This window comes from Stenella coeruleoalba (assembly GCF_951394435.1).
Source record: "Stenella coeruleoalba genome assembly, chromosome: 2".
NCBI classification, from domain to species: Eukaryota; Metazoa; Chordata; class Mammalia; order Artiodactyla; family Delphinidae; genus Stenella; species Stenella coeruleoalba.
In genome coordinates, this window is record NC_137147.1 from 90,221,841 (window position 1) to 90,245,706 (window position 23,866).

Here is a 23,866-nt window from a genome sequence, read left to right on the forward strand (position 1 = left end):
GAAGTCTGGCAATAGCAAGTGTTGAAGAGAATATATATAGAACAACCAGAATTCCTATATACTGCTGGCTGAGAGTAAACCACACTGGTAGGAAAACAATTTGTCATTACCTAATCAAGTAGAAGTTGTGTGTTTCCTACTACATCACTATTTGGATCTTGGGAGACACTTGCACATGCGCTCCAGAAAACAGGGACAAGAATGTAAGCATTCTTACATGTAAGCATTTGGGGGAACTGTAATACCTAGAAAGAGCCTAAATGTCCATTGACAAAAATCTGGATAAATAAACTGTGGTGTATTCTTACAAGAGATACCACACAGCAGTAAAACAGAATTCTCAAAGCACAAAGATGAGAGGGGGGAAAGTTCCAGAAGAATATACACGGTATTATCTTCCACTTGTATAAAGTTTAAAAGTAAACAATTTAGGGATATAAATTTGGTAAACATTAAAGAAAAACAAGAGAATAAGAAAAATAATTCTAATTCTAGGAGGTAGGCCGAGGGATCAGAGCAGGGTAAACACACAGGGGCCTTAGATGTATCTTAAGCTTGTTGGTGAGTCCATTTCATTATTACTCTTTAAACTTTACACATAAATTTTAATTAATACATATATATATATAATTTTGCATTGTTATGTTTAATAAAAATAAATGGGAATATATATATATAATATGTATTATATATATATAAAATACACAAATATTTGTCAGTGCAGTTACCAATGCTTTGAGGTCAGCCTTCAAAGAAAGTGGGGTTTATTTATTTGTTTGTTTGTTTTTAATGTGTTTCTCTTGCTCTAGGTATTTTGGTTACTATTTGCTACTTCATAGATATGCAAAGCTGAAATTCTCTAGGTTTATTTTACTCCAACGTGAAAATGTTTCTGCAAAATAACTGCTCTAAAATGCCTTCTCTTCTGCCTTGCTATGGTGGGAAGGTGTTATAAATTATCTTAACTTGTGGATGGAAAGAAAATAATTTCTCACATGAGTGCTATCTGGAAAGTTCTTCCTGCACACTCTGAAGTTCTTTTTTTAAAATTATTTATTTTTGGCTGTGTTGGGTCTTCATTTCTGTGCGAGGGCTTTCTCTAGTTGCGGCAAGCAGGGACCACTCTTCATCGCGGTGCGTGGGCCTCTCACTATCGCGGCCCGTTGCGGAGCACAGGCTCCAGACACGCAGGCTCAGTAGTTGTGGCTCACGGGCCTAGTTGCTCCGCGGCATGTGGGATCTTCCCAGACCAGGGCTCAAACCCGTGTCCCCTGCATTAGCAGGCAGATTCTCAACCACTGCACCACCAGGGAAGCCCTGAAGTTCTTTATAGTGATTTCTTGTGTAACACTATTAAATATACCACCTGGCTGCAGCATCTGTGGATAAAATCTGTCCACTTGCTTTCTCACAGGGCTTGTGCTATTTAATATTTTAATTCCTACTCCAAATGGATCTTACTGGGAAAAGTCATGTGCGTGGGTCCAGGGTCTCTCCTTGAATCACTGTTGAGATCTCCTCCTGCCCTCTCTCTCTAGTCGGAGGGCTCATCTTCCAGCCTAACAAGTCCTGCAGGCTGCCTTGTGGAGTTCGCTGCTCCCTTATAATCTCCATCTGGAAATTTTAGGAGGAATTAATCTCCTGATTTCCCAAACAAGTGGAATCTCTGCTTGCCTGCTAAATGCCAGAGCAATGGGCTCCTTCTTTAAAGATAATCTTCTGCTTCTACACTACTTATTTCTATGTGCCCAGGTGCACTAACCACAGTGAGAGGCCATGTCAGGCTCTGCCAGTCATTGTCACTGACTCTCTAAATTGGGTCGCCAATCCTCACCCATATTTGACAGCTTTCCAGCTTTCCTGACATGGAGCTGGACAGCCCTTTTCTAAAGGACTGCCTCCTGTTTCCTCCAGTTTTCTCCCATTTTGTCCCCATTACCACGGAAAACACAAGGACATGTCACTGGGGATTATCAAGGATGTGCTTCTGGAGATCGTAAGAGATTTTCCAGCATAATCTCAGGTCTACATGTTTTCAGCCCCATGTTCTGCCCTGTTTGCGTTACATAATGAAAGAATTGACCACTCTTACAGATTGATGCCAAATGTATAAGCAGAGCCAAATTTCTCACATTAAAACATAGGGCATGTTCAAAAAGTTCACTTTTAGGTCAGTTGCTGAAATGTGACATTCATTTTCTTCTAAAAAACAATGTTTGCAGTGTTGGTGCTGACCACACACTTGGCCCCAATACTCTATCTAAAAAAGTATCACAAAAAGCATACTATTGCAGTGAAAATAAGCAGAACACAACATTGTTTCACAACTGATAATAAAATATAATGCCCAACAGTTGCAAATAAATCATTTTTATTTATTTGAATTCAGGTGATTAAGGAAAGGTTAATTCATCTAGCAGAAAAAAAGGTAGATGAAAACTTCTGTGAATATTCTGAAGGGGGATTCAGGCAACTTTCAAAGATTTGCAGATACTAACGAGGCTGCTTTTTAGCAGCAGTAGTAGTAGTGGAAGAAGAAGAAGGAGGAGAAGAAGAAGAAGAAGAAGGAGAAGAAGAAGGAGAAGAAGGAGAAGGAGAAGGAGGAGAAGAAGAAGGAGGAGAAGAAGGAGAAGGAGGAGGAGGAGGAGGAGGAGGAGGAGGAGAAGGAGAAGGAGAGGAGAAGAAGAAGAAGAAAAGAAGAAGATGAAGAAGAAGAAGGAGGAGGAGGAGGAGGAGGAGAAAAAGAGGGAGGGGGAGGAAGACAAGAAGAACTGTCATCATTATGCAAGCTTTTCACTGCAACATTTCTGTCTTTTCACTGATACAACCCTACCACTTGTAGAACTCAAGTTATTGGTTGGTTCGCAATGAAATAATAGAGAATTGAAAGGCAAAAGGTTGAAACTGAGAAAAGAGGGGCTTTCCTGAGTAAACAAAAGAAAGAAGCATCTTGAATAGGATTCATTGATTAAAAACCCACATATGTTTATTCAGCATCCACTATCTGCCCAGCTCTATGCTAGGTCTTAGGGATATAACAAAGAAGAATAAAACAGTTGCTACCATTTCGGCACCAACCTATTGCAGTGGGTGGTAGAATAAAATAAGGCAGGGGGCCTAGGAGTAAGAACTGACACATAAACATATAAATTACACCATAATGTGCTAAAAGCTATTTTAAAAGAGGATCTAGCTGCTGTTTGTGGGAGTCTGGAAACACTTCCCCTAAATGACAGTTAATCTTCAAAAATGAATACGAATTTTTTAGAAGGAACAGAATGTACAAAAGCACAGGCATAAAATCATTTTGGAAATGATGTGATGTTCAGAGTAAGTGCAGGGAGGAGAATAGGACATAGAGAGAGATGAGGCTGAAGAATTAAGGTGGAAACTAACCCTACATCCTTGAACGCAAAGAGAGTTTAAACTCAATTCCGTAGGTAACTTGGAGACAATAGCTTCAACTGGTAATAAGATGTTGGAACAACCAATGAAATTAACTGAGATGGAATTAATTGATCTTTGCATGACTTAAAAGAGAGAAGACAGCATCAGGAAATCATAGCTCTCTCTGTGGAGAGAGAAGGGAGGGAATGGTCAAAAGGCATAAGATCAGAACTTTTCTCTGCCCTGGTGGCTGCTGAGACAGTTCAGTGGCTTTTCGAGGGGAAGTGAAATTGGGAAAGGGAACGAGCCTTGGGGTCTTTGGGAGGCAGAGTGAACAAGTATGTATCAGTGCTGGATGTTTGCAAGCGCACCCCTCAGCCTTTTACAATACCATTTCATCTTAAGATTGAACGTAGAGTGAATTTTGTCAGTGACTGCTGAAGAAATGGAAATGGAAATCATGCATCTTCAAGTCCTGGGTCATATGTAAATGGGGAATTCATGTTTAATCATTGACAGGAGCTAATGAACACTCACTTACTTGTTTGAACCTCCCTTTGGCATTTCTGCAATGTGGTTCCTAGAATCATACTTTTCTTTTTCTTCCTTTCTGCCCCGGACTTTCACCAGTGAAAGAGTGCTTTGGCAGTGATAAACCTCTCCAGTGAAGAATGCTCTCTTACAGTAAATTCATGGCATTTTAATAGGTCCACTTCGCTATGTCTCTGGTTTCTGGCTTTTCACAAGTCTTAAGTTTTAGAACCTTGGGCAAGAATAAGAATGTAACTAGTTAAACAAGAAAATGATAAGATTAAAACATTAGAAATTAATAAAACCTCACACGTTAATCAGGGACAGTTCAGTTCTCAGAATGCTAAACGCTGCTATCTGATTCTGCCGTCCCTGGCAGAGCTGTCCTGGGCCGGGCCGGGGTAGATGGCCTAATCTCTAATACACTGTAGCCTTCCCAGCTCCTCAGAAAATGAACCGGCTCAGGCCTCTAGCTGCATCTAGAGAAGGAAGGCACTGCCACCTACAGGTTGTAAAATCAGAGACATAATAAATTAATACTTAATTTGTAGAAAAAAAGTTATTTTATTAACGTAACATTTTCATAGACCCAAAAGCCTCAAAGTTAGCTGGTTCATCCTCCTGCCTTTCGGAAGATCTGTCCCTAAATATACACAAATTTTCACTGAGATTAAAGAAGCTCAGCTCTCAGACAATTAAAATCTAAGTCAGACTTGCCCTGTAGGAATTGGGAATTAGGCTGGACTTGGCACGGGGTGAGTAGTGAAGGGGTAGTGGGTAATTGCCTTCTTAAGCACTCTTTAAACTCAGAGCTTTCTGGGCCCCAGTTTCTTCATTTGTAAACTGAGATAATGGATTAAATTGGGGGTTTTCAAAGTGTGGTCCCTGGACCAGCATCACCAACCTCACTGGGGATTTGTTAAATATGAAAGTTTCTCTGGCCCTGTCCCAGACCCCAGACTTATTGAACTGAAAACCCTGCGGGTAGGACCCAGCAATCTGGGATTTAACAAGCCCTCCAAGTGATTGTAATATACATAAAAATGAGAGAATCACTGGGTTAGATGATCTAGAAATATCCAGTAAATACGCTATTCCACATCACAAGAGTGATATCGCCTGCAGTTCAAACACCCGTCCGTGGAGGAGCTGAATCCCTGGGAAAATTGACCCTGGGGGAGGAGAGGGCAATTGAGGGAAAGCTGGAACTGAAGAAGCAGGTTCACCACTCTACTAAGCGGACATGTGGCCATCGATGCACCATCTCAATGGTCAACTGGAAGTCTAAAAACTAAAAAGTTTTTCGCCCTAGTTCATCAACACAAAAATGTACCAGGCATCCCTCTGCTCTGTCTGACTTTGTCTAAATTAATACCTCTCCCCTGGCTGAACTCCAACTATCAAATATAATCCTTCAAGACCCAGGTTTTCTTTCCTCCTTCACAAAGCCTTCTGTGAACAGCAATACATCCGTATTTTTCAATTACCCTGAATGCCTTTGACCCCTGAAGTCTGTAGCAGAAACTTTAGTACTTAACGACCTACCATCCTGGAGTATTCTCAAATTGTTTCTCGTGATTACCTCATCTCGCTGCCCAGATCTCCCCAAGGATTTTTGCTTAGATGGCTCATATACTTATCCCTATGCTTCTGGCAAGTTCCCAGCATAGCTCTGGCACAAACTGGTGTTTAACAAATTGCTGGTGATGGGTTTTATATGGTTCTCTGAAAATACAGATTTGAGTCTGTGAATAGATTTTAAGCCATCACAAGTTTCCCCCTCCTTCCTTCATTGTGCTCATGAAGAATTCTGCAAAAGGGTCATGTTGACTTCAAAAATAGCTAAAACACACCCAAAGTAGCTGAAATTAAAGGGTGAGGGTTTCTAGGCATTGCCTTAGACCCACATGTATAGATCAAGGGAATAAACACAACTCAAAACTTCCTCTGTTACGGGGCATTTACTTGGGCAGTTAGAAAAATAAAATCTAAACCATACTCAATAAAAATTTAAATCAACCGTTTGAAGAGAACTTAATGAAAGTTGTGCTTAGATTTAGTTAGCCCTTGAAAAGAAACCCAAATACCAGTAATAATTTCTGGTATTGTGACTATAAGGTCATTTATGCAAATAATTACTAAAAACCTCCATGAATTTGTTCTGGGTTTCCTTTCAATAGTAAGAAGGAAACTGAGGACAAGATGAGATGGCCTTTGGCTGTTAGAGCTGTTCTAGTTGGGTGCTCTGCTAAGAGAGGCCCATATGTCGTGAAGAAAAAAGAGTCAGGGGTCTGAAATTACCCCCAAGCCCTTTCCTTTTATGCAGGGTATGTGAACGTCTGAATGTGCTTGACACTGAGGCCAGAAACTGTCCAATTCACGTTCGCCTCCCAGCTCCTAACCCAGCTCTGTCACGTAACAGACCCTTTGTTACATTGAGTTAGGCAAAAACAGACTAATATATCCATAGTTATTTGGGGACAAGATCAAATAAAGTTTATTCTACCACTCTCAAATTTTATTCATACAACTCCCATTTTAAGAGGCCTAATTGTTTAGAGTAAAGAGGCCACTTCGAATGGGACAAAAATGGACAGGGTCAAAGTTTGGATCTTCATTGCAAAGCAAACCAACATCATTCTGATAGAGTCAGTCTAGTTTTCTTAGGATTGGTTGGGAGACTGGTTTGGGTTTGCTGTGTGCATTTTACGAAAATCCAGATTTTCTCTCCATAACTTGCACGCCGCGGTGCTATCCTCCTGAACTCTCATCAGCGTATGACATTCTAAATGACCTGGAATTGAGAGATGTTTTCTGCTCAGCCCAGAACAGCTATCTGGCAGCTGCACAGTGGAGGTGGTGGCATTTCAACAGGGCCAGTTAGTGAAAGACCCTTTATTGTCTTGTGGCAGAGGACCAGGCTGTGAAGTGTATTGTGTGCTTGGGAATGCTTTGAGATAAAAGGTGCAGAAGAAGTAGAATGGACTCTATTCAGCTTCGTGGAGGGCAGAACAGAGACTGTCTTCATGGGTTTGGATTCTATGCTTTGGGCAGAAGAGCGCACTGGCAGCAGAGTCTCGTGGGCGCAGAGGGGTGAGGCACCCTCTCATGGCTCCTCTGGGTGGCTCTGAGTCCAGGCGTACAAAAGCATTGCTAAAGAATCACTGCCCTGTTGCGAGAAGCTTATGTGGTCCCCCTGAAAGACATTCTCTGTGCTCCCATGTGGGAGGGGAGCAGTAGACTTCTCCCCGAGGGGACAAGCAGCGGGGACCACACAGTTGGAGGGATCATGCGGAATGCCCAGCCTCCACCTTTGCACAGCACTTCCCAGGTTACAGGCTACTTTCAGAGGGAGACCTCATGTAAGTCTTGCAACACCTCCAGGAAACATGCAGGGCAGGTATTAATACTCCCATTTAATAGATGAGGAGAATGAAGTCCAAGAGCTTCAGTGACTTGCCCAAACTTATGTGGCAAATGAATCAGGAGATCTAGGACCAGAAACCTTTATCTTTGCATCCTAGTTAAAGATTCATCCTCCACCACGAGGCAGCTTCTCAGAGCCTGCCTCTCAGATATAACCCAGAACGAGAAGCCACATGGTCCCACAGTCTGGTGAGGGTGGCCGCACCTTCCTGCCCACTCTCAGTCGTGCCTGCTCTCCGCTCCTGGTCAAATATGCACTTATCACAGGACGCTCTCAGGGCTCTGGAAATGGGGGCAGGACATTAACTTGGCAGGATACTGGGCTACTGGTCTGGACTACCATGGCAGTAGCCAAGACACTCTAATGTCCTCAAAGGGCTGGTAGCTCTCCTCTTAAAGTAGAGCTCCCAGCCCCGAACCCCAAACCCCAGTGGCTTGTGGAGCCTCTCAAATTTCAATCAAAGGCAAATGAGAAGGCAGATTCAGGGTGCTGAACCCCTTTCTTTGGAAGGAACTGGAGATGCACTAGCTCTACTGAGCCATGTTAAAAAGGAACTTTACAAATAAAGCAAAAACTAGTCAAAGATTTCCCACACCTTCAGTCATTCCAAAGGGCCTCCAAAAAGACCACAGAACTTCAGATGGCATGAGAGAAAATAGCCTCATTGATGGGGAGGTATCTCTTCCTTGAGGAGACTTTACAGAATTTCTGCATTGAATATTTCCTGAAAACACAAAACCCAAATAGACCTGGCTCCTGGGAATCAAACATCTGACTGGTTGGGGACAGTTTCCTTGTCTGTTAAGACAGAGAATGGGGGTTGGACAGCTGCCCTATCTGCTTCACAAAGAGGTGTGTGTGTGTGTGTGTGTGTGTGTGTGTGTGTGTGGACAGGGAACACTACTTGCAAAAGTCCTTTTTAAAAGCACTTGACTTTTTTTTCCTTAGTGGCCATAGTACAGAAATACAATGGCCGTCCAAGAAGAAAATCGACATTTCTATCCCCTAGAAAGCTGGCCAAAGGAGATTTGTTTCATTTCCATTTAAGTTTTTTAAAAGACATAGGGCATTGAGTCTCAAATTTAGCTGGCATCAGAAACTCCTGGGGGCTTGTTTCTGATCGCTGGGCCCCACCCCCATAGTTTCTGATTCAGTAGGTCTGGGGTGGGACCTGAGAAATTTACATTTCTAACAAGTTCCCAGATACTGAGGCTACTGGTCTGGGCATCACGCTTTGAGAACCACTAACATAGGGAATTAAAAAAAAAACAACTGGGGCTTCCCTGGTGGCGCAGTGGTTGAGAGTCCACCTGCCGATGCAGAGGACACGGGTTCGTGCCCCGGTCTGGGAAGATCCCACATGTCGCAGAGCGGCTGGGCCCGTGAGCCATGGCCGCTGATCCTGCGCGTCCTGAGCCTGTGCTCCGCAACGGGAGAGGCCACAACAGTGAGAGGCCCACGTACCGGAAAAAAATACTGAAGAAGAGGACTTATTTAGAAAGTTACTCTATGAGGGCCTGAAAGTCCAACCAGAGTGGCCTGGGGTTGTTAGAGTCCACTTTCACTGTGGGTGACTTTGGAGATGGAACAAGACGGTTGCCACCTTCTCAATGACACTGCCTACAGCGCTTCAATCTGTTTCCAATTTAAAGGAAGAGGACAAGTGCTCTGCACACGCTGAGCTCAATAAACCTGTCGTCGACAGGCAGCTCTGCACCTGGAGCTGAGCTGACATGACACTTATGGGCTTCAGAGAACTTTGTGAAGACTGTTACTGCTGCCTCTACCTTGCAAGGGATTCTGTCATGAGTCACTTTCTCAACACCACTCAAAAGCCAGCTTTAGGTAAAATTATGTTAGGCCTTCATTCTTCTTCCACCTTCTCAGTGCCTCAGCTTTCTCCCGCCCATAAAACTGATCTCCGGCTCTCTCTCTCTCCCTCTCCTGCCTTCAGCCAGTACTTCTCAAAATGTAATGCTCACCCAAATTACCTGGGGATCTTATTAAAATGCAGATTCTGATTTAGGAGGTCTGGGTTAGTGAAGCCCGATACTCTGCATTTCTACCAAGCTCCCAAGGGATGCTGATACTTCTGGTTTCCAGACTATGCTCTTGGCAGCAAGGCATGAAATAAGTTGAGGCTTATTATCTATAAATCTTATCTTTCATTCCCTAGTTACCCTTCTGCTACGGGAGACCAGAGGCTAATGGAAAATTATATCTACTACTGTTAGCATGTGAACTTAACAACTACTTCCCCTCCCGGTAATAACATGCTAGAATGTGTAGGATTTCGGAAGTCCCCCCAGGTAACGACACAGTAGGGACTTCCAGTCCAGGGACTGGCCACTGAGGTGAAATTTTGGAGTTAGGGCCAGTTCTCATCTTTCTCCTTGTACGGCTCTGACCTCCATTTGCTGAGCAAAGAGTCAATCCCTAAGGTGGATGAGCTGACCTGATTATTTATTTATTTGCAATTTATATCCTATCTCCTTCTAAAATAGATTTAAAGGAAGGAGATGTGATTAAGGATCAGGCTATCTGATCAGTAAAGTCAGTGTAAAATTGTCCCCTATGTTTTCAGTTGTCCTCTTTTTATAAAGAAGGAGTGCAGGGTGTGTGTGTGTGTGTGTGTGTGTGTGTGTGTGTGTGTGTGTGCTGAATTTTTCCCCGGCTTCCCTGTGTACATGCTCTCAGCCATTCTTTTGCTTCTCGGAAAATTCATTGTATCAGATCAAATTCTCAATTCTTCTCTTTCTGTTATTTTATCTGAAAAAATGCCGGCTCAAACCAAAATAACCCAATGCCAAGAACCAAGCGAGAAAGATGATTTATCAATAATTTATGGAGTCTTCTTTGACCCTTCATTCTCCCGTCCCCTTTACCCTATCTGTCACAATGTCCTGTCGTCCTGCCTTTCACATCTTTCTCAAATTCACTCTCCCTCCCTCCCTTCCATGCCTACCAAACAGCCCAGCCCTCATGACCCCATGTCAGAATATCACTATTAATTCCTAGCATTTAGTGGCGACCTGGTTTGGAGAGCACTCTGCTGAGAGTTTCTTATGCATTAACTCACTGTATACTATGGGTGTTATCATTTCCCCCTTTTTACAGGTGACTAGTTTGACACTTAGAGGTGAATTAACCTACCTAAGCTTCCATACTTAGCAAGTAATCTAGTAGTAAAATGCAAGCACACTCTTCCACAACTAGACAATACCACCTCCTGTGCTCTGGATGCATCTGTCTCTCTGTGCATCTGTCCATGTGCTTATTGGTCTACCTATCTCAGCTTATTCTCCTCCCCAAATGGAGGTGCTTAGAAATTATTTTCTATATTAGAATTCTCTTCCTTTCATGAGACACGATAAGGTAATCAGATCTACTGCTCTAAGCATGTGAGATCAGCATAGTATTTCTACACCACTCACCAGGGGTTGCCTATGGTTTAAGTCTCTCTCATAAAATCTATCCTTAAACTGCCAAACCGACTTCCCTAAAACACGTCTTTGTCAGTTCAGGCAAGATGCCACAGACTGGGTGGTTTAAACAACAGACATTTATTTCTCACATAGAGGCTGGGAAATACAAGACCAAGGTGTGGCAGATTCAGTTTTTGGTGAGGGCTCGCTTGCTGGCTTGCAGATTGCTGTCTTCTGCTTGTGACCTCATATGGAGAGCACAGAGAGAAGAAAACTCTCATGTCTCTTCTTATAAGGGCACTAATCCCATTGTGAGGGCTCCACCCTTATGGCCTAATCACCTCAAAAAGGCCTCATCTCCAAATACCATCGTACTGGGGACAAGAGTTTCAATATATGAATTTGGGGTAGGACACAAACATGTAGTTCATAGCATACTGTTTTCCTCACATTGTTCCCTTGTTCTAAGAATGGACAAAGCCTCAGAAGAGGATCTGAGGAGTTCAGTATCTGAACTCCATTTCCATGCTTGGGGAATCCTCTCCCTTAATAAGCAGAGCCCACCATTGAAAGTTGCGTCACTAGCCTTCCTTGCAGCTAGGGCCTCGGTGTATAACCCAGGACCCACCCTCAGACAACAGCACCCCAAATTTTAAATTGGAAAAAGCCTGGGCCTTGGAGAGCTCATTCTGTCAAAGGCTAGTGGTAGCTCTGCCTGCTTTCCAGAAGCAAGGGTGGCTGCAGTTTTAGCAGCAGAGTCCAGGACTGTGGTGCCACGGAGCAAGCTGAGCCCGGATGCCCAGCCACAGTAAGAGAGGGGTCTTCGATGACCAAGCAGGTTTTACCTGGTGGCACAGCTTCCAAACCCCCCGGGAGAATCTCAGAAGTTCCTGAGACTGTCTGTTCATACCTTTTTCTGCACTCGATCAGCCAGAGTTGGGTTTTGGCTTTGCTGCTAAGCGTACTACCTGCTTTAAACTCCTCGCCTCATCAACGGGAGGGGCAGCCACTGCTTCCTACAGCACTCACACCTCAGAAGTGGAACAACAGAGGGAGGCCCGTGAGAGACAAACCTTGGCTTCTCTTTTGCTTTGTCATTTTCAGTGACATGCTCATTTACACTGAGTTGTCATGCCCTGACCTAGAACAGGCTACCCTTGTGGACTCTGGCACAGGCATATGCTACGACTATCGCAGGATGGGCAGGAAGATGCCAGGGCCTCCCATGATCACCACCTCCAGTACCGGGACCCCCAGAGGCCCCACACTCGCACCCAGCAGAGAGCCTGGGGAAACTGAGTGCGAGAACCTGGAGAAATGTGCCACTCAAAAGCTTGCTCTGCCACAGCCCCTGCTAACCACACGGGCCCGAGACCCCTCACCTCTCCCAGAGGGGCCACAGCTGTGATTCGGAGGCACGTAACCCACAGGTGCCATCCACTGAGTCATCAGTGGCCCACACTTTTATTGTGCTGATGGTATCTTGGGTGTTTGCATATGCCCAAACTCATCACACTGTCTCCATTAACTATGTGTAAATTCTTCGTGTATCCATTATACCTCACTGAAGCTGTTTTTTGTTTTTTTAATGAAAATGACATGGTACAAAATAAAATGAGCTGGTGGAGTCAGATTTTTCTCTTTCGGGAGCTGAAGTTGGAAAAAATAAATAAAACAGATATAAGCGGGCAATTTGCAATAAAAAAACAAAGCCATTTTGAAAGACAGGAGCAGGGGCCATTATGGGCCACAAGGATGCCAAATCATGAGGAGGCAGGAACCCTGAGCGTGCAAAGCCTCAGGGCTGACGGGGCACGAAGTGGAGAGAGGAGCGAGGAAGCACTTGGGAGGCCGAGGGGGCCCGTTGACGGGGGCAGCTAGAGTGAGCACCCCAGAACTGCAGTGGGGCCCGTGGCCACCTTACGCTGGAGGCCTCCCCGTCCTGCTCCTCCTCCACCAGGCTGCTTGCTCTCCTGCGGTCCCCAGAGCCCGGCATCTGACCACACAGCACCCAGGACGTGAGGTCGCTTGAAGTCAGCTATGTTCTTTTGACCAGAACAGCCTCCCTGAACTTATGGACACACATTTCTGCCAACAGAAGGCTCTGCTTCTTAAGCACCCTGACTTCAAGGATGCCTTCTTCCCCTCAAAGCACAGAAAGCACCCAGAGGCTGGTCTTTCTGAATGTAGCTCAGACACCTGGAAGCCTAAACATGGCAGTGTGAAATTAAGAGATGCTCGCTCCTAGGAAAACGGTAATGGTAAGAAAAAAAAAGCTAGCACGGTAGAAAAATAGCATAGAATTGCATTCTCCTCACATCTATAGTTTCATTTTGCTTTTTTCTAATTACTTCTCTTTTACTTCCTTTCCATGACCCTGTACGATGGTCTGGTGACTGTGCCCTCAGCTTTCCTGTGTAAACTAACTGTTGGGACACTGAAGTACAGCAATGACCTGTGACTAAATGGAGGTTGGGTCCATGCCTTTGACACTGTTACTCATCCCTGGGCTTCCTGAGTCAAGTCTAACCTCTTCTGCTGCTTTTCAAAGTCCTTCCTAGCCAGGACCCACCCTCCTTATCCAACTAGATTTCCCTTGCCAATAATAACCCATTAACTCCATTTTTTATAAAAGGGTCCATGTAGCTTTGCCACAAGCAGCTAATTTTTCATAACTTCTAGGCACATTGTATCCCCGGGACAAGGCTGGAAAAATAACATCTGGGCCCTTGAAGATATGTCTTTGCCTTGCTGTTGTCACAGCTAAATGGAGTGATTCATTGGCCCTTGTGAGAAATGCCTGACTGTCATTCTTAGAAGATATTACAGTTACTATGCAGTAGCAAGTCAATAGTCAAAGAAAATTGAAATCTCTCCCTTCTCTGAACTCCCTCAGTACTTTGGGGTTACAATTCTCACAGCCCATATCAGGCAGAGCTCTGTGCTGTGGCACACACAGAGCGCACACACATGTGGTGGCTCAGTGATCCACGATGTACTGATCTTGAGGCACCTTCCTTGCAACATAAGGCTTGAAGAAGGATTCACTGTGTTGGAAGAAGGGAACTTGCCTACAGAGGGAGTCATAAAACAATATTCCATGTTCATAATCTTCAGAAAGGAGAGGAGAACTGGAAATGCTAGTGATCACCGGTAAAATGTACCTTAGGTAAGGTTGTCTTTACATCCCCATGAGCACACGCCACCCTTCCAGGACTCCCTAATTTATTCTCCAGTTTAATGACATCCTAGAGAGGCAGGAGAGAAGGCTGTGCAAATTAACATTTTCCTCTTCCAGCTCAATTCCAGGAGCACTTCAGACCTCAGGAGAGGAGAGCCAGAGCAGAAGGCAATGGTCTTTTGCCTCACTGTCTTCCCTTCTTTGTGTTTGTATGTGAAGAAAAGGAACTAGGGGTAGAATTTTCCTCAGGGAATGCTCACAATGAGGGAAAGAAGCTAGTGTTGCTAAGAAACGCCAAAGGAAGCCTCCTGATGCTGCGTACTTACTGGGAACCACGTCTAGACCCTGGAGATGACTCAAGGATGGTTCCCTTGCAGGACTCGGGGATTGGACCAACCATTCACCCACATCCTTTGCTCTTTTCCCTCCCCACCTCAGAGTTTTCATACTCTGGTTTACCATGGAACAAGCAACTCTACACAGTTTTTCTGTCTCTCCCACCTTTCTGAAGAAAGCACATAAGCCCTCTTGTCAGATGGTTACAAAAGGGAAATAGCCACAGGTCAAAAAAATAATGAGGAGAGAAAGTGTAAGAAAAGTTCTGCCTCAGGAGAAAGCCCAGTAAAATGGAGGTCACATAAAGGCATATGTTGATTTGCCTGAATTGTCTTCTCTCTCCTCCAGGAGGAAGGGACCACATGCCCTTTGGCTAAGCAGAGGCTGGATGGAGGAGAGGATCAGTGAACAGAAGACAGAGGCCAACTGTGTTTCCAATTACATCTCAGGAGGAAGCCAGAGACTCCAGAAGAGTGACTACAAGAACCTTGAAAGGACCTCTGTAAGTTTGCTCTTTTCTCTCCTCTCCAGATAAGAAATGGCCTCCCATGCTTCAGCCAGACTTGGAGGTATCAACACTATGTGTATATGGAGGTATGTACATACTAGAACATTCTATGAGAAAGGAAGGAGGGTGCTGGGAACCAGTGTGGTCTGAAAAGGTGGCCTGGGTGTAACCCTGAGACAGACTCCATGGCAGTTCCAATAGGAAGTGACAAAGCCATAGAATTTTTTTTTTTTAATTTCAAAAACTTTCTGCAATAACCACCCAAAGTCTAAATTTCAATATAACTGATGCTAGACTTGACCTTAACAGTGCTTTTTTTCCTTCCCTGATGGGCCCTGAATTTGTCTTTGGGGGCATCAGTGTTGCCCAGGCCCTCTGTAAGCACCAGGTATGAGGGCTGTAACGGACCTTAGAGACTGAGACCAGAAGCCTCATTTTGCAGACAAGGAAACTGAGACGCAGAGCTGTGACACAGCCGGACGTGAGATGAGAAGAAGCCAGATCCTTCAGCCCAGGGCTCTTTCCCAACAAATCCCTGCCGTTCAATCCCGGGGAGGCTGTCAAACAAGATGGAATTTTAACAAACTCTCCCCTCCGTTCTCAGGATGGGGTTTTTTCTCTTCACTGCGCGTATCTTATCCTTTTCCCTGTGATGTAGTAGAAAGTAAGGTCTGATGGTGGACAGTTAGCTTGGTCCCAGACTCAGGTGTTCATGGACTATCTTTCAGTGTCTGGCAGGAAAGCCATCTTCATTGAGTCACCAACAAGGAAGCACAGTGGGAGGCCAGGCACAGGGTCTACATTTACCTTCTCGAGACCTCCCCACCAGCCTTTCTCCAGTCCTTTTAATGCTGCACCAGCCAGTGTAAGCCTGAGCACATGGGGGAAATTAGGTAAAAACAGTCTCCTCTCCCTGTGGTTCCTCCTCTTCACAAGACATAATGCCATTCAATTCCATCCTTTTAAGAAAAAGCCTAGGCAGATAACCACCTGCCTCCCTGTTTCCAGGTTGTCAAGGTGAAGCAGGCTTACCATGCCTTCAGAGTCTCTTAAACCTTTTGTCTCACCCATAGGAGCCCATGGTACCTTCAGCTTCATGCATCCAGCGGGCCTGCTCCTTGTGATCAGAGCAGACCTGCACATGAGTCAGCCTGGAAACAGGGAGAGACTTCTCTGAAAATGGATACTTTGTTCATGGAAACCATTGCCACTATTTGTGGACTTCCTGAGTTTGCTGCTCAGCTACTGGAAAAACTTGCTTCTCACCCCAAATAGTTTAATATGTTGAAACTGATGCTGGTAGAGAAAATTATGCAGGAATGAAACAAATATAATATTCTTGGGATATTTTTTAGCACTAGAGTATTTAATCACTCTTTACCCCAAACCTGACACCAGATCACACCTAAGATTTCATTCCACCTTTACTGACATGTAGCTTAATGTCTATCATCAGATACGTTCCAAATTCCTTCATGCAGAAGCAAGGCTATTGTCAGTCCTGGGTTCTGCCCTGTCTATATCTGCTAAGGAAAGCTGAGCAACTCAGCTTTTGGTGGGAGGAAGTTCACCACATACTAGTTGTGTGAACCTCTAAGACTTAGTTTCTTCATCTGTAAGCTGAAGGCAATACTAGAACAAACTCATGGGTTGATTAAATGCATGTGAATGTGAATTAAATGAACATTGATTAAATAAAAGTGATGATTAAATGAAATGATATATGAGAAATGCTCAAAAAAGTGCTGAATAACCTTAGCTACTGTGATTATATTATCATGTGATACTGCTCCTTCCCCAAGGCATAGCCAATCAAACCAGTAGTGTGTACCTCAGTCTAGAACAGCAATTCAAATCATATATTGGATAGCAATCCAGTCTATGATGCTATGGTCCATCAGAAAACATCTTTTGGTCCATTCAGCTCATCCTGAGAATCTGAAATCAGACATGCTGAGAGAAGGAGGTGGGTAGAAATAGAAGCAGAAGTTAAAAGAGAAGATAGAGGGCTTCCCTGGTGGCGCAGTGGTTGAGAGTCCGCCTGCCGATGCAGGGGACACGGGTTCATGCCCCGGTCTGGGAAGATCCCACATGCTACAGAGTGGCTGGGCCCGTGAGCCATGGCCGCTGAGCCTGCGCGTCCAGAGCCTGTGCTCCGCAACAGGAGAGGCCACAACAGTGAGAGGCCCACGTACCACAAAAAAAAAAAAAAAAAAAAAAAAAAAAAAACCGTAAAAGAGAAGATAGAGAAAAGCTTGGGTTATAGAAAAGGCCATGAGAGCTAAGGCAAGTTAGAAAAACAAGGAGGTAGAAACATGAGTTAGCAGAAACCAAGACAGGAAAAAAGGTATATAGTGTGCATCAGTGTTGGGAGTAGGGTAGATTAGAGCGGCACATGAAGCCATGGCTTTGACTGAGCACCAGGGCAAAAATCCCTGCTTGTTCTGGAGTTCTAGTTTCTTGAGATCTGCTCTTCCTGGGGCCAGGCCTTTCCTAGGTTCCTGAGCACAGGTATCCTTACAATAAGCCAGTTTTAATTTGAAATACCCCAAGTAGATCTCTTTTTCCCACAACCAGTTTTTTTTAAGTTCATAATCTGACTCCAGCCCACCTTTCTGAGCTTATCTTTCAGCTTCTTACTTCTTACCAGATATAAGGCAATACAGCCACACCACCTTCTCATCTCTAAACACATCCTATGTCATCATGCTTCAGGGTCTTTGCTCAGGTTATAATTTATGCCAGCAATGACCTTCCTACCTACTTCAAATCGTCCTCATAGATCTCAGGTGGAGTGGACACTGCTGGTGCTTTACCTAGATTCCTATTATTTTTCTATACACCTGACTTCAGACTTCTGTGTACTTTTGTTTCTAATGACCCGCACCTTCAACAACCTTCAGAGGCCCACCCTCTGACTACCGGAGTCTTAGGACCAAAAGTCCAAAAGTCGACTCTGGGGGTCAACATATTTTCCCAGCCCCACCCATCATGACCCTTAGCCACTGACCAACTAATGTGAGACTATGAAGGCCCAGTTCCTTTGTCTGGAAGCCAAGAGCAAACTCAGAGGAGCACATTATTTCCCAGAGTCCTCCCACAGGACGCGGCTAACCTACTTTCCATGGGACCTGACCAGTAATCTCATCCTTGCTTTTGTCTTCTCCTGACCCTCTCTTCCTGTCTATACTCCCTCTCTAGGTTTTCCCAGGAGAACTTCCTTAATGAATCACTTGCCCAGTCACCTCAGTGTCTCCTTCTGAGGAACCCAAGCTAAGACAGAGTGTAAACACCATCTCTTTTCAATGCTTCCCTCGGCAGTTCCCTTCTGCCTCTATAATCCCCCCACAGCATGAGTATGACTAATAGCACACCTACTGGTTTCCATATCTGTCTAGACTGAGTTCCTCAAAGGCAGGAGGAGGGGGGAGATGGAGCAGGGGTGGGGGTGGGAATTATCTTGTTAATGTTTATTTCCCCAGCGCTTAGCTCAGTCCTTGAAAAATACATTTTAAAAATGTATTTGTTGTACATCTATCTACAATAGCCCTAGAGCTATAGAAGGGAGAAGTTATATAAAGTCACCGACTTCAAAGAGCTTCTGGGCTTCGGTTTCCTCATATTTGAGAGGAAAGTGGTTATCTCTAAGTTCCTCCCAATCCGTGCTCTTATATTCGAGCAGGATGAAGACAATTTCTCATCATCAGCCCTGCCAGTTACTGTCCCATATGCAAGAAAGGCTTGAAAGTCCGACAAGTTATCTTTTACCTCTGAATCAAGAGATCTGATTATCCAGGAACAACTTATAAATTCTCGATTTTATAAATGTCTATAAATGACTCAGAGGGGTGCAAAAACATTTTGAAAACCCAGACTCACAAATTCATTCATTAATTTGTTATCCAACAAATGCTGATTGAATGAGTACTCTGCCCAAGGCACTGTGAGCAACAGGGTGAAAAAACAGGCTTGGGTATACAGCCATTTAAATACGCCTAACGATTTACAGTCGTGCTTTCCTACACATTAACTCAACTCATAATAAACTGTGAGGTGATGAAAATGATTCCCATTTCATCTACGCCCCACAGCCAGGTAAAGTGGCTCCCCCAAGATCATACAGTCAGTAAATGGAGAGCTTGAGCCTGCTAGGTCTCTGGCTTCCAACCTCCTGTCACTTCCACTCTACCACTCTGCCTTCCTTTGCAAAACATCCACAAATAGCAGCGCTTTACCACATTTTCTCATTTGTTTTGGCTCTAGAGCTACAGGTGACCTTGAAATGTCTCAGAACGTCGTCCTTGAACATGGGACTTTTAAATGATAAATGTTGAAAGTATCTAGTTAAGGTAAATACTGCTTATACTCATTTAAGCTCTACTAAGGCTTTACAAATAAAGTGATTTTATTCCTAAGGAAAAATAACACATTCTTTGTTGGGCACAAGTACCAACTGAATAGAAATATAGAAGCTTAATAGATCTCACCTGTAAATAAAGGTATATCTTTATAGATGAATTCCATTACAATAATAAGTCATACATAAGGATACATTTAGTTATAGAAATCTAAACATATGTTTAGATCAGATGCCAACATATTTCTAGATAATGGCACCTGGCAAGAGTACAAAAAGCTTTAAAGCACTTGTTATTTATTCCCAGGAAAACAGGATCAGGTTCAGAGCATTCAAAGAGTAAGGTGGAGAAAAATGGCATAAAACACAAGAAACACAAAAAACACCAACACAGTAAAAATACCGGTAAAATTGCTAAACTAGCATCAAACAGTATACAATGGGAATTAGCTCTGTCAGCCCCCATGAAGCAGATCCAAGCTTCAATCTATGCAGAATAAAACTGAACGAACCAACCCCACACTTGGAAGACGGGGTGGAGAGTGGGGTGGGGTATGGAGGAAGACGGCCAGCTTTGTAAAGGAGGAGGCCAAAATTTTTAAAGGAATAAGGACTAAGGCATTTGCAATTAGAAGGTCATCAAATTCAAATATTAAGTTTGCAGTGATGTCTCAATAGCAATCAAGTTGCTCGCTTGATAACGAAGAAAGACCCAGTTTCAGCAATAGCACAGCTTAATGCTTTCTAAAGCGAGGTGCTTTACCACTGAATGGATGGTCCGTGTGCATGGGTAGTGCTGATGTATCACAGGCTTCTACTGGAAAATGCCCAAAATATCCAAATATTTAGGCCTTTTCTCTTAGTTTCACTCGAGAAAAATTTTTCAATCTCCTACCTGGGGTGCTGGGCAGAGGCCTGGCTTCCAGAAATCCACGAGCCAATCAGGAGAATGGGGTTGGTGGAATCTCATTCAGTGTGCAAACTTTAATTGAAGCCCCTGATTCCACTAGTGTCTCTCCCCAGGCTCTGACTCTACCTGGCATGTCTGAATCCAGAGCGCTACAGAGTATACTGTACTCAGTTTGCTGAGGTCAGAGAGGAGAGGTCATACAGCTGAGCTGGGAGGTAGAAAGGATCTAAGTGGTCTCACATCTTCCTCTGCCATCCCTGCACCCCACTCTACTCCCACCCCACCCTACCCCACCCCCAGACATTTGGGTCTCAGATTTCCCTGGTATGCCAGGACATTTATTGTCCATCCATCTAGTTTCCATCTTCCAAATTCTGGTTGAGATCCTCACTCTCCTTTTCTTTGTCCTTGTAGATTTATCCTTCTTTATTCCTCTGCTTTTGTTTTTTTAAAGAGAAATAAATATGTTTGTGCAATTTGCCATGTTAAGTCAGAAGTACAATGATTTAAGGCAGCTCAGCTGCAGATATGTAAGGAGAGATTTGCAAAAACATAATCAAGTCAATCACGGCAAGATCTGAAGCAGCAGCCACAAAAGCAGCAGGAATTTGAGTTCAAGGATAGTTTTCATCATGACAATGCCAACTCACAGGGACTTTTTAAAACGGGAGTTGGGGGTAGAAGGCTTTCCCATTCTGCTAGTGACAGGACATACAGGGGGCATAGCAGGTATGGACAGATTCTGCCCCCAGCACAGGCTCCCAACTAGATTTGCGATGGCCTAGTCGCTGACCCCTTCAGTTGCTTCTTTGGAAAAACAGATGTGATTGCCCCTCCCTCGTTGGGTTATGAAGATTAAAGGAGATCGTGCATGTGAAAGAGCCCAGCACAGGGCCAGGCACACGGGCAGGTAGTCAATGGCAGCCCAAGCTGATTCTCCCACAGCCCTTGAAATCAAGTGTGGGCTCAGAGGGCAACCATTTGTCCCTGCTTACAGTTCTTTGCCCCATTGGAAAGGGGGTTATAGGGAAAGAAAAATACAGCAATAAATCATACATGCTGTAACCTTCAAAGTCTAAAGAACACTGCCCCAGGCAACTGGTGCACCATCCAGGGAAACGTGCTGGTCCTCCCGTCTCACCCACCTCACACCCCAGAAGCCTGCCCGGCTCTGCCTGCCGAAGAGGGGGACTTAGGGGGGAAAGGATGTTTTCTAAACCTCTCAAGCATGATCCTACCCCCGAGGATATGGGTCAAATGACCTCTGAGGAGAGGAGAAAGGGAAGGGAAAGGCATTCCATATTCATGTGACTCTTGACCCACTTAAAGGTCACTCCCCAAGCTGCATCACCCCTTCCTAGGAACACTTAGCACCTGACTCCTGAAGGAGTGGTTGGCCTCTTCCTTGTGATTTAATTAGTTACCCAGAGGGTGGTTGGCCGAAAGCCCACATTCCATACAATGTTGTAACTGGAAGGAAACTTCAAGATCACCCATTCGGAGCTTCCATCTCCTCTACAACATCCTCAACAAGTGGCCGTTTGCCTTGTTTGGACTCACCCAGTGATAGGAAATTAAATAAACTTGGGGGGAAACTATGCTGTGGACAGCTGTGAGAGCTGCAAAGTTCTTGTTTAGATCATTCATCTCTTCACTCATTTTTTATAACTGAAAAATGAGGACCAGCAAAGAACATCAGAATCCACCCCTGCCATCAGGGAGCTGACCGAGGAGGAGACAGATGTCAGACAAGCATGGAGAACTCTGGAGGTGTGAGCAATGTGATGGGTGCTACAAGAGTGAAAGTACAGGGTGCTGTGGGCACACTGGCCTAGAGTGCTGGCTCTCAACTGGATTGGGGGAGGAGAGGGTGATTTTAATCCCCGAGGGACAACGGGCAATATCTGGAGACATTTTTGATTGTCTCAACTGAAAGGATACTACCAGCATCCAGTGGGTAGAGGCCAGGGATGCCGCTGAACATCCTAACAAGGCACAGGGCAGGCCCCACAACAGAGAGTTATCCCGCCCCCAAAAGGGTCACTTAGAGAAACCTGATCTAGAGGATTCAAGGGAGGCCCCTTGCTCTGGGGAGATGAAGTTGAAGCTGTTTCCCAAAGGAGGAGTCAAGGTTATTTAGGGAGATTGTTGCACCAAAGGGAACTGCATGCATACAGAACCAGAGGCCATTTAGCATGGCCAGAGCCTAGACAAGGAAGGTGATTTAGGGATTGGATTTATGACTCAGCCAGCCTGGTTCTACCCATCAGGATCTCAAAGGGCAAGCTCAGTCCTCCTTCCTCTGGAAGATCCTCCGAGAGTCTAAGGACAGCTGTGCTGGCCTTGCTGATTTTCTCTTCTCTAAATCCTTCGGTGTTTCTCCAGCAGAGAGCTTTGTGACTCTCCCAATCTCAAATACATCGTGTTTGCCTATCCTCCAGATTCAGGGCCATGCTGAAAGCCAAGGCATCCCACTAAGCGTGAGATGATGGACAGGGAGACGTGTGGGCCCATCACCACTTCCGGAGGTGCAGACAAGATCACGAGGCTATTCCCTATGGGTGCTTTTCTGGGTGGAAGGAATCAGCTCTGTAGGTACATAAAGTTTGTCATGCTTGTATGGAAGATGAACCCTGGCTAGAGTTGACCTTGAGTGTTCCTGGCCCTGGTCTGAAAAACTTGGCTAGAAAAGCTATGCAGGAAGAGTTAGCCAGCCAGATGCAGGTCTTCAAACCTGACTCTGGAGGCAGAAAGGAGGAGGGAGAGACAAAAGAGAGAAGGGAGGGCTCTCTCCTAACACCAGACCTGACCTTCAGCCTTTCCAAGCCAGGGTGCACACCCACCTAGACCAACCACCTCTGGGCCGCATTTCTGCCAAATACTTTGTCAACCCCTTTCCTGTCCAGGGCCAGCCTCTGCAGGCTCCAGGACAAGACAGAAGGACGAGAAGGGGCCGGGTAGGGGAGGAGACCATCAAGAATAGGTTTTTCCTCCTGATGGGGAGGAGGCTGGGCCAAGGTCAGCCCTAAGGTACAGGGAGAGTAGCATGCAGGGCTGCCTTAGCAGTAACAGGGTGGCTGTGTGGCACAATAAGTGATCCACAGATAACTCTAACGTTTCATTACATCCGTGATCCAAGTTAGCTTACCAGTGGCCAAGGCGGATTCATCATTGAAACCAGCAATTATTCTCCAAGTATTCTGAGTTAAATGTGTTTTGCTTTTCTTTTTTTAAAAATTGTTTTAAACTGTCAAAGTATAGAAGTTGGTGGTGGGGATATGGGTTCTAAGTTTGAACTGATACATTCATTCATTACTTTTGAGTAGACTCAGAAGTAGTTACAGTTCAGTAAGTCAATTTAACTCAACCAACAAATACTGGTCACCTCCAATGTGCCAGGTTCTGTGTTGGCTGCTAGGAGGGACAAAGATGAACAGAGAATCAATCCCCAAGGCAGAAATATGCCCTTGTATACAATGGCTAAGTAAAATCCATAGAGGTACAAAGTGCTGAAGGGCAGAGAGGAAGGAGAGAGTCCCTTTGAGAGGGGAAATCAAAGATGTCAGGGGAAAGGTTGCAGGTGAGCTGGGCCTTGAAGGATGAGTAGGGTTTTGATGGAGGAAGGGAATTTTGAGTATGGATAAGGAAGCGAGGAAGCAATGAAGAGGAGAAAAGTAGGAGAGAAAGACCCAGTGTGGGCAAAGGGGGTAGGCTTTCTTTTTCCAGCCTGTTACGCTGACTTGGCTTAAGCCAGGAGAGTTTCATCCGGGACACACTGGTATGTTTCCTTAGAGCAGAGACGGT

General features: G+C 44.7%; 1 protein-coding gene across 8 annotated transcripts in view; it reads right to left on the reverse strand.

Annotated features, from left to right (window-relative positions):
- Positions 1 to 23,866, reverse strand: part of LOC307181968 (uncharacterized protein) — a 192,283-nt gene that overhangs the window by 97,133 nt on the left and 71,284 nt on the right. For all 8 annotated transcript variants that reach the window (XR_013827087.1, XR_013827088.1, XR_013827089.1 and 5 more), the window contains exon 4: positions 3,929 to 4,150. The gene's annotated coding sequence lies outside the window, so the exon portion shown is untranslated. The remainder of the gene's footprint in view (positions 1 to 3,928; positions 4,151 to 23,866) is intronic.